Here is an 11,681-nt window from a genome sequence, read left to right on the forward strand (position 1 = left end):
TTTGGGATGAGCTGCAGTGGGGCTTAAGCTTTAAGCCCGGTCGGGGTCGGCCAAGCCCAGCTGGGCAAGGCCGGGGCTGCGCCACCTGCACCTGGGGCCACGCCGGTCAGGGCCAGTGCCATAGAGAGAGAGGCATGCCCTGCATCCCCCTTAAATACATGAATTCACAGAGACGCTGATTGGCTTGGCCCTGGTCAGAGGGGGGGCTGACAAAGGCAAAGGGTTCAGGTAGCTTCTTAAAGGGCCATGTCCATAGCCCTTCCCCCGTTACCAAAGACACAACCAAAAACCCCCTCACAGAAAACTCAATACAGCTAGACAAAATAAGAACTGAGAAGGCTTCTCACCACTTAAGTGGTCACAGAAAAAAGAGAGACTCATCAGATGGAGATAAAAACAAAACAATTTTAATTTGTTACCAATAACATCAGAGTAGAACAGTAAGAGATACAACCAGATCTTAAAGTCAAACACCTTCCTCCCATCCCTCTCTTCTTTCCCAGGCTCAGCTTTGTTCCCAGTTTCTTTACCTCCTCCTTGCCCAGCAGTGCAGGGTGATGGGAATGGTAGTTGCAGTCAGTTCATCCCATGCAGTCTCTGCCACTCCTTCCTCTTCAGGGGTAAGGGAGGACTCCTCCCAGCCTCCCTCTGCTTCCTCATGGCGCACTTCCCACAAAAGTTCTTCACAAAAGTCAAAATGTGGGTCTGCCCACAACTGCAGTTCTCTCATGCATGAACTGCTCCAGCACACACTGCCCATGGAGTCAAGGACTCTTCAGGGGCAGCCACCTTCTCATGTGGATCTGTCCCAGCTGGTGAACTTCCACAGGCCGCAGGTGGGTCAACGTGTGTTCCCGCCATGGGTTGCAGGGGAAACCTCAGCTCTGTGCACATCCTCCTCCTCCTCCTCCCTCTCCATTCTTACTTCACCTATCTTTGCAGGTTTTAAAGTTGTTCTCCACATGTACCTCTCCCTTCAGATGGTTCTGAAGGGTTCCTGGCTCTCTTTTTCAGGCTGGAGCTGCAGCAGGGTTTGAGCTTAAGTTGGGGCTGGGCCCAGCCCAGTTGGGCAGGGCCAGGGCTGGGGCTGCACCACCCACACTTGGGGTGCACTGGTCTGGTCCGGTGCAACAGAAAGAGAGAGGGAGATTGGGTGTGCTACACCCTCCTTAAATACATTAATTCACACAAGGGTGCTGATTGGCTTGGCCCTGATCAGAGGTGTGTCTGACATTGGAGCCTGAGAAGCTTTCCAGGTAGCTTCTTACAGGGCTATCTCCACATTCCTTCCCCACTACCAAAAAATAAAACCAAAACCCCTCACAGAAAACCCAATACAGGGTACTAGGATTGTTTAGTCTGAAGAAGAGGCAGCTGAGGGGAGACCTTATTGCTCTCTGCAAGTACCTAAAAAGGTTGTAGTAAGGTGGGTGTTTATCTCTTCTCCCAAGTAACTAGTGATAGGACAAGAGGAAATAGCCTCATGTTGTGCCAGGGGAGGTTTAGATTGGATATTAAGAAAAAATTCTTTACTGAGAGAGTGGTCAAACACTGGAACAGGCTGCCCAGGGAAGTGGTGGAGTAACCATCCCTGGAGGTGTTCAAAAAAACATGTAGATGCGGTACTTCAGGACATGGTTTAGTAGTCATGGTGGTGTTGGATTGACAGTTGGACTCGATGGTCTTAGAGGTCTTTTCCAACCTTAATGATTCTGTGATTCTGTTTCCATTGGCCTCAGTTGGGCTGTTTTTATAAACTTGTTCAGTAATTTCAGCCTTAGTGACGACCAGAAGCCATCACCCTTTCACTAGATTTTGACATTCTTCACCCAATAGTAGGTCCAAGCACTCCTTTTATTCAGAATCTATTAAGTCCAGTAGTTTCTCCATTGTTTTATTGTTGTCTTATCTAATACAATCCTTTTTGTGTAAAAATATATGTATTTTTTTAAAAAACATACTAAAAAGGAGATCGACTGTTAGACATCATTGGTAAGCTGCCAAAGTTTAAGCTAAAAACGTGGTTCCCCAAGAATTATAAGAACTAGCTAATGAAAGAACAAGTATAAGTCCTAACAGCATTTTTAAAAAAAATCATTTATTATATTGGCACAAAAAACCGTGCTAACGAAATTCACTGCTTGCACTGGTTAGGAGATAATGTAGCCTGGAAAATATAAAATAAATATAGCCTGGAAGTGAGACACTTTCTAGCTATAAGAAAAGTGAAGCTCTGGAATGGCCTACTTCTACTGCTATCATAGCAGCAGAAGCAAAAAATGTATTTTGTTACAAGATGAGGCTGGAAAATGTTCTGGACCATGGCTGCCTGCAGTGGGAGATTTAGCTGAGACTGTCCATTTGTTAGCATAAATCCAGTGTGAGTAAAGCCTTATCTCCAGTAGAATGCAACATGGCCATAAGACTGTGATCATACACTACAGATTTATCCTTACCAACGAAAGAGGCAACTGCTTCCAGCAGCTGGTGTGAGTGTCCCTATGCTGAAGTTGTTGCCCAAACCAGGCAAGCAGCTGAGCAGTTTGCATGAGTACTTCCTAAGTTATCACAGGCAAAAGCTGCCAGGTCACTTTAAATTCTCTCACTGACATATGCTGGCTGATTTTGCCTGAAGCAATTTAGGGAATGCATATGAAAAATACTCTGCTGGCAGATCCAGGTGACTAGCAGCAAGATGTGGTAATTTGTTCCACCAACATAGCTGGATCAGAAACAGGACATTTTTCTGCATTTTGTTATCATCATGGCTAGGCTTCGCAAACGAAGATAAGGGAAGGACACCACCCACACTTGCTGCAAACGTGCTGATGGCTAAAAAGGTCGATGCGGGATAGGCAAGTCCGGTTGCAAAAGGCACAGCAGGAAGTCTCCTTAGGCGGTATTGGCAAACTGGTATTTTGTTATACTGTGTCACAAAACTGAACTGCTTATTTTCAACCCAATTATAGTGGTATAAGCATACTTATGCTAATAAAGTTCATTCCCAAAAGGTTTATTCTACTAGGATTTATAGTGATATAAATACTTCAGTAAAATTATAGGTTTATCAAATGGTTTGGGTTAGAAGGGACCTTAAAGATCATCTAGTTCCAGTGCCCCCTGCCATGGGCAGGGACACCTCCCACTAGACACCTCCCAAAGCCCTGTCCAACCTGGCTTTGAACACTGCCAGGGAGGGGGCATCCACAGCTTCCCTGGGCAGCCTGGGCCAGTGTCTCACATCTGCTGGTAACTTTTTGGTTGGGTTTTTTATTTGGCTTCTACCCAAACTTTCTGCCCATTGACAGTGAGATCCTGAAGAAGGATGGTGGTGGGGCCTTCCTCAGCTTTCCTGTAGGCCCCCTTCAGGAACTGGAAGGCTGCAATAAGATTTCCCTGAAGCCTTTCATTGACCACCACCCCCAAGTCTTTCTCGTCAGGACTGCTCTGAAGCCATTCTCCACCCAACCTGTATCTGTGATTGAGATTGCCCCTTACCAGGTGCAGGACCTTGCATTCGGCCTTGTTGAACTTCATGAGGTTGGCATGGGCCCACCTCTCCAGCCTGTCCAGGGCCCTCTGGATGGCATCCCTTCCTTCCAGCATGTCAACCAGACCACACAGCTTGGTGTCATCCGCAAACTTGCTGAGGGTGCACTCGATCCCACTGTCCATTGCACCAAGATGTTAAACAGCACTGGTCCCAGGACCAGCTCCTGAGGAACACCACTCATAACTGGTCTCCATTTAGACGTTGAGCCATTGACCACAACTCTCTGAGTGCGACCATCCAGCCAATTTATTATCCAGTGAGTGGTCCATCCATCAAATCCGTGTTTTTCCAATCTAGTGACCAGTATGTCATGCAGGACAGTGTTGAATGCTTTGCACAAGTCGAGGTAGATGACGTCTGTTGCTCTTCCCTTATCCACTGATGTTGTAACTCCATCGTAGAAGGATATCAAATTTGACAGGCATGATTTGCCCTTGGTAAAGCCATGTTTGTTACCACCAATCACCTCATCTTCATTTTCCATATGCCTTAGGAGATCCTTCAGGAGGATGTGCTCCGTGATCTTGCTAGGCACAGAGATGAGACTGACTGGCCGATAGTTTCCCATATGTATATAGTGTTCCTAATCTAAATAGTTGTACTAGTATAAAATATATGCATAGATGAAACCTAGAAGAAGCAGGGCCTACCAATGTACTGTTTGGTGTTCTGATGAGAGGCAAGCTATGGTAATCACATTACACTGGTGTCCTGACACAATTAGCAAGCATGCTGAAATGTAAAAAATTCACTGTAGTGCCCCTGAAAGCTTTAGTGTAGTTAGGATGTGTTCATTTTCATAATAATATAATTATGGGAATGGGAAATTGCAGGTAATTGCTGTTGTTGTGACCTTGATCTTTTAGTAATGAAATTAAACTAATTGCTTCCATTTTGGTTCCTACCCATTCATGGGCAGCTTCAAATTTTTGAAGAGAGTGACAAAGGCAAAGGTGCTTTTCTTTTTTTGTGGGTTTTTGTTTGGTTGGTTGGGGTTTTTTGTGTTTTGTTTTTGGTTTTGTTTTTATTTTCCCCTGCATCTCAGTTACCATATGGAAAGCACTTCATATTTTGCTGAAGTTCTGTTTTGGATTTGGGAGCTTTTCCCTTCAGTTTTCTGTGTTCTAACTTCCCACAGGGCTTGGAAATCTTTACACAACACACTATTTAAACACTGTTGACAATCTTGACAATGAACAGTAATGAAAAGTTTTTTTAAAAATTAAAATTAAAATTATAAGTATCTTCTAATTTATACAATAGCTTTTGAGGATTAGGGGTTACCTCAGATATTGTTTTCCTGAACATACCTCAAAGGAGAGTGTGTGTATGTGTGTATGCACATACAATTACCTTTTCACATAGAATAGAAAGCTCAATGTTATTAGAACAAGAGAATGGCCACATCCACAGTCTCATACAGTCCAGTAACATGGAGGTCTCAAAAAAAAACCACCATCTGCAAATAACTGAGGAGGAGTTTAAAATCAATCTGCCAGACTTCAACAATTTCTTCCTAGCACTTGTTCACCTATCTGTTCTTAAGTTTAGCAGTTTTTACAGGCTTTGTCTTCCATTAAAATATTAATTCAGTTTTTGAACCTAAATAAAAAGCAAGTCATAACATCTTGCCTCAAACTCAAGGAGTTCATGCCCCGAATACACACTTTATTTACTCTGTGACCTGAAAGTACCATGCCAGGTCCCTTAATTCTTGCATCAGGAAAATCAATGAGCAGCTCTTTCCAATGCACCTTGAGGACCTTGTGGAGCTCTACGAGATCCCTTGCCAGTGACATCTTTTCCATATGAGGTATGATAAAGTAGAACCAAAACCGAAGAATCTGGGATTTCTGACTGTGCTCACAGTGACAACATACACACAGCCAGATTCAACCATTTGTTACTTCGCTTTAAATTAATTTATTTCATTTTGCTTTCATTTTAGGTTTCTGTTTGTTTTATGCCCCATCTCCTCCTTTCTTCTTGATAGTCTCATCAATTTCTCTGTCACAGCAGCAACAAGTAACACTGAGACTCGTATCTGCTAGAACTCTGATTCTTACAGGAAGACCTCTTGGCTTTGGCTCCCCAGATTACATGATTATAACCCCCCTAGGTGAAAGAAAATTGAGATCTATCATACTGACTATGTATTCATTCATCTGCTGTCAACACAGCTTCCTTTTCTTCAGAAGCATTTTTTTGCTTTGTGCTCAAGCAAAACACAGGGTTGGGGGTTTTCTTGTTCTATTTTTTGTTTCAATTTTTAAATTAAAATCTGCTTGAGATAGTCAGAACTCATATAACCAAACAGAGGAGTTAATCAAGGAACAAATGACAAAAGCATGTTGGATGTGCAAACAAACCTTCCTTGGCTCTAACACAAAAATTGTCCTCTGAAATTTCAGTGAAGTCAACATGAGTGCCTATAGAGGACAAATGTATGGCTTCCATTCTATCTATTTACCATAGAACTGTTATTAGAAGAGATGCAAGAACCCAGACCAATCAAAGCTGTCCTAGCATGAAATAATCACTGGATAATAAAAGGCTAATAACTTGTTCCTTTACAAACAATAAAGTATCTTTCACCATATCCAGCCAACTTCTTTGTAGCTGAAATATGTGTTTGAGCTACTATAAGTTAGCAGGGTAGTTTAGCAACCTCAGTTAAACTGACTGGTAAAAGTTATTTAAACCTGGTTACCTGCCCCTCCCCTCTACAAATGGATATTCCCATTAACAAAATGTCCATGGACATAATTTATCATTATCTCGTCATTACGTTTTTAACCATTTCCTTATATATTGAGGAATTTGTAGGACTAAATTAGTGTGTATATATTATTATCCTGTGAGTATATTTAAGTAAATTTATGTGTTTGCTCATCTGTATGTATATGTTCAGTCTGAGTTTATAATCTAAGCCAAGCCTCCTTTTCTGCAATAGCTTACTCACTGCATATGGAAAGGGCACAGAGATAACACACACATAGTAATCCTAATACTAATTATCTGCTACTTTTAAATTTCAAGTGGAGAAAGTTTGGTAAACAGATGGAAAGCTCTGAAAATATCTTGAAGACACACTCCAGCCTATGGGAAGTGTTTTAAAAAGCCCACATAGAATACTCAGGGGTTTCTAGATTTCCATCAAGTAAACAGTAAAAAATAAATTAACTTTTCAACGTCAAGGTTACTGTGAGTGACTATTATTGTGATGGCAGCCATATCTTTCTCTTCTTCTGGTCTTGCTTTCTACCTTGTCTCTCCTGAAAGTCAAGCATCACACAGGCTCTATATATTTTTCTCTGCACTTTTTCCCCCTCCTTATTAAGTTCAACCTTGATACAGAAACTTTCTCAGCTCCCTCTTCTCCCTGTGTTCCCTTGTTATTCCTCTTCCTTGCTTCACTCCCCTCACTTCGAGCAAGGCTAGCATCTTTGTATCTTTACCTACTCTTATTTCCATACCTTTTCCCTTAGTGCCTTGTGTGGCATCAAATTCTACCATTCCCAACTACAGTAAGCAGTCTTATTCTGCACTATATTGTGTTTTCTGTGAGGAGTCTTAGGGATTTTTGGTAGCAGGGGAGGACTATGGAGATAACCCTATAAGAAGCTTCTTGAAGTTCCTCCACTTCTAAAATGTTGAACCCACATCTGACCAGGGTCAAGCCAATCAGCACCTTTGTAAAGTCATGTATTTATTGGGGGAGGCAGCACATGCCCCACCTTGTCTTGCTCAGGCCCCAGCCAGTGTGGCCCCCAGTGTGGGCAGTGCAGCCCTGGCCCTGCCTGGCCAGGCTAGGCCAGCTCGGTCCTAACTTAAGCTCAAGCCCCACTGCAGCTCTAGCCCAAAAAAAGAGAGCCAGGAACACTTCAGAACCATCAGAAGAGACCTGCACTGGAGAAAGGAGAGGGACATGAGGAGGACAACTGTGCAGACACCAAGGCCAGTGAAGGAAGAAAGAAGAGGAAGAGGAGAAGGAGGAGTTCACTGGTGGGACAGAGCCACATGAGAAGGTGGCTGCCCCTGAAGAGGCCACACACCATAGACAGTGTGTACTGAAGCAGTTCATGTGTGAGGGAACTGCAGCTGTGGTCAGGTCCAGACAGGGGCTTTATGAAGGCCTTTTCTCCTGTGGGAAGGGTGCCACGAGGAAGCAGAGGGAGACTGGGAGGAGTCTTCTCTACCGCTGAAGATGAAGGAGCAGCAGAGACTGCATGGGATGAACTGACTGCAACTACCATTCCCATCTCTGTGACCCTGGGCAAGGGGAAGTAAATAAACTGGGAATAAAGCTGATCCCAGGAAAGGAGGGAGAGGTGGAGGAAGGTGTTTTACTTTAAGATCTGGTTGTACCTCTCACTGTTCTACTCTGATATTATTGGTAAAAAATTAAATTTATTTTGCTTTTCTCCCCAAGATGATTCTGTCTTTTGCCTGTGACCATAAGTGGTGAGAAAAAAACCTACTAGTCCTTATTTTGTCTAGCCCCTTTTGTGGGCAGTATAGTGCTCAGTTGCCCACTGGGCTTAAGCCATAACATGCACTTTCACTGAAAAGATCAAAACCAGTCCTTCTAGCTTCACAGAATGTTAATCTTCCGAGACAAAAGAGACATAAGAGTGAGCCAAGGACTCCTAGGCATATTTGTTTTTTCAAGGACATGCTGTAGAGCTGGGGTTGAATAGCATATGATAACAGTCTAACTTCCCAAAGTCTCCACTTGGTTTCTGTTCAGTTTGAGCTCCCTCTGCAGAAATTATGCTCTAGTTGACACTGAAGTGTCTCGGTTTACTGGGACGGAATTTTAGAGTCAGTTTTCTGTTGAGGAAAACTGAAACTTTTTTAAGGACTACAACACACTATTTCATGGGAACAAAGTGCTAAAACTTTGTTATAGGTTTCAACTAATTTTGGTATGTGATGATCAAGGTCTTCCGATTAAACGGGTCCAGAGGCTGGAGGAAGCAAAAACCCAGGAGAGTTGACCCTAAGCTGACCCCAGGCTGACCACTTAGTACTATCTCATACCATAAATGTCACATTGCCTATAAATCTGGGAGTTTGCTGGGAGCTGTCTTTTGCTGGGAAGCTGTTCTCCCCTCTTCCTTCTCCTTTTTCCCTCTTCCATGGCTGAGATCTCAAGAGAGACTTGTCTACCATCCTGACCCTGAGGCCTACTCCCCCCCAGTATTAGCTGAGTATAACTCTGTGTGTTTTATATTATAGCTGTTGCTAATATTAGATCATATTATTATTATTTAATTAAATTTATATCTATTTCAACCCATGAATCTCCTTTTTTTCCTGACCCCCCCCCTCCAGGCAGGGAGGAGGCATCTGGTGATAGAGTAACCATATAAACCACAATATTATAGAAAACTTCCAAAAATCACTCTGAACGCAATCAGTTTTAAATGGCAGGAGAACTTGGTCCCAATGACTGCAAGCAAGTTTTAATTCATCTTAGATTTGGCACCATAAAATCATATCATTCACAGAGAGATGAGATATGACCTGATCCTTGGGATGAGTGAACAGCACAGAAAATTATTCAGCCTTAACAGACCTTGGAGATACAGCTGGATTTCTCACATATGCACAGCAGCAGCTATTGCTCTTAAATCATGAGAGTTTATGACACCCTACTGAACAAGCAGGTAAATCTACTGATCAGAATTGATTTGTTGCTGCCTTGTCACAGAAGAAAAAGCTCAAATTCTTTTGCTGCTGAAAACAGCTAGAGAAAATATTGCACTGATTTTCAATTAATTCTAAGCTAACTAGTGACAATGAGCAATATGAATATTTTCCTCTTGATGTGTTTTAATCCCTGACACACTTTTTATTTAGTTACAACATGCCTCAGATAGGAATGCATTAAACCACAATATAAATTTTAATAGTTGTTTTTACGTGGAAAGAAGTATATATGTGGGCTCCAATCCCCTATACCACACTAGCCATGTGGGCTTTTTGTGTGTGTGTGTATCTGCTGTCTCAAAATGAGCATTTTTATACTCATTAAGGATACATCTTAATGAAAATAAACCTCTCCACTACTCTTAAGCTTCAATTGTTGGCTTTTTTTTCTGGTACAAACCTTGCCCTGTCTGTGTGCATGTGCCCGGCAGCATGTTCTCAGATGATGGGAGAACAACATGAAGATACTCCCTGATGGCTCTATGAGACCTGCATGCCCTGTTTGCCTGAGGCATTATTCATTATGTCAGCAGAAAAATACCAAGAAACGGCTTTCAGGAACTGTGGAGCAAGGAGAAGGATATAGTGTGTGCATAGTTGTGTGTTTAAATATGCAGAAAGAGTCAGAAAGAAGCTGTTATCATCATTACACACTGAAAAGTTAGGCAAGAATGCAAAAATTCATAAGAATCTCTAGATTATTAAGATCTTATTTTACTGTTAGAGGTCAGCGTCTGGGAGGACTCTAGGCCCTCTGTGTACTATCAACTCTCTGTATGACATTGGACACACTATTTGCACATATTTTTAAATGTTTATCCAAATTAGCTTTCTAAAGTGCCTCTGCTGAATTTTGCCTCCTTTTGTAGCAACACTACAACACTGCCATTCCTCAGACTCAAAACCACTGCCACCTTCAAAGCCGTTGCATAACTAGAGTCAGGGGACCAAACATTCAGCTTTGCTTCCTCTCATATGGAGCTTAAATGTGTATCTTCACAGTTAATTGTCAAGATACCCAAAACAGCCTGATCTGCCAAGCTAGATGCTGTATAAAATTGTAACAAAGCCAAACCCTTTCCAGAGGGTATGCAATGTAAGTCAAAATGCAAAATATAATCAAAAAAAGTAAAGGTGATAGAAACCTCCAGGTAAGGGTGTAATCGCTACCCGTGTCATAAACAGTTCATCATATCAACCACCTAATTTGCATCAAATTTAAAACAGAAACGACTGCTAACTAGCCATTTTCTCTGCAGCTGTACATACAAGCTACTGCTACATATCCTTCGCAGGGTTGTATTCACTCCTCATCTTTCTGCATTTTACATTTTGCAAAATCAGAGTTCTATGTACGCTTCAATAATATACGATATTATCATTAACTATCATTATGCAGCCAAACACTTCTACACTTTAGCAAATGAAGTAGATCCTTGCTTTGCTGGGTTTTGATCTAAAAATCTAACTAAAAAGCTTTTGCTGATGAAATATTGCCTACTCTTTCTCTGCTACTTTGTTCGTAATATTCAGAAATGCAGCAAGCTTAAATTTTCTGATGTTGTAAAAATGTTCACCTTGACACTAGGACAAACTCTTGAATTCTTATGTATTCAGAGCCATGTCACTAATCCACATTCACAGAGTGAATAAAGCCCAAAAACATCAGAGAAAGAAAAAAGTGACAGAGGGAAAAAAGAGGGAGAAGGGCGAGGATTTATTTAATTTTAATTCATTCCATAATTTTTCATCTATATTCTTGGCTTCCACTTAAGACAATGCAAGGACGTGCAGAAACATTGCTTAAGAATTTTACATGCCATTTATACTAATCAGAATAAAGTTCACCTGAATACTAATAATTTTCTGTGGTGAGAAAATACTTAATAAAATTCTATTACAAGCACATGAAAGTAAACAAACCCGTTTTTAAACAACAAAATTAGTTTGAAAAGTCCAAAAATGAAATTAACTGCTGTAAAACAGAGGATTTGCCTGCCACAAAACCCTCACTTTCAGCTTGATTATGCTACTTAAATGACACCTGTCTGCATTTTAATCCATGGGCAGAAGTCTGCTGGTAGAATTAATAATTATGATCAAAACCCACGGAAGTCCATGCTAATGATAAGATAAAGAACTTACTCGCACCACCTACAGTGAGAAGCTAATCTTCTTCAGTGTCCTAATCTACTGACATACAGGGTTTGATCTGAAATAAGCTCTTAATAATGAATAATCTGGCTATTAATATGATTCTGCTGAGCAGAAAATGGAAGATTAAAGAAGGAGCTCTGAAGAATTAGCTCTCTCATTTTTCCCAATATTAAGACTGCTTCTCCAGCACCCTCCCTATTCCCCCTGAAGAAAGAAGGAGAAAAAAAACAACCAAGAAGAACCACAAAAAAACCCA

This window comes from Mesitornis unicolor, unplaced genomic scaffold, assembly GCF_000695765.1.
Source record: "Mesitornis unicolor isolate BGI_N332 unplaced genomic scaffold, ASM69576v1 scaffold5018, whole genome shotgun sequence".
Lineage (NCBI taxonomy): Eukaryota > Metazoa > Chordata > Aves > Mesitornithiformes > Mesitornithidae > Mesitornis > Mesitornis unicolor.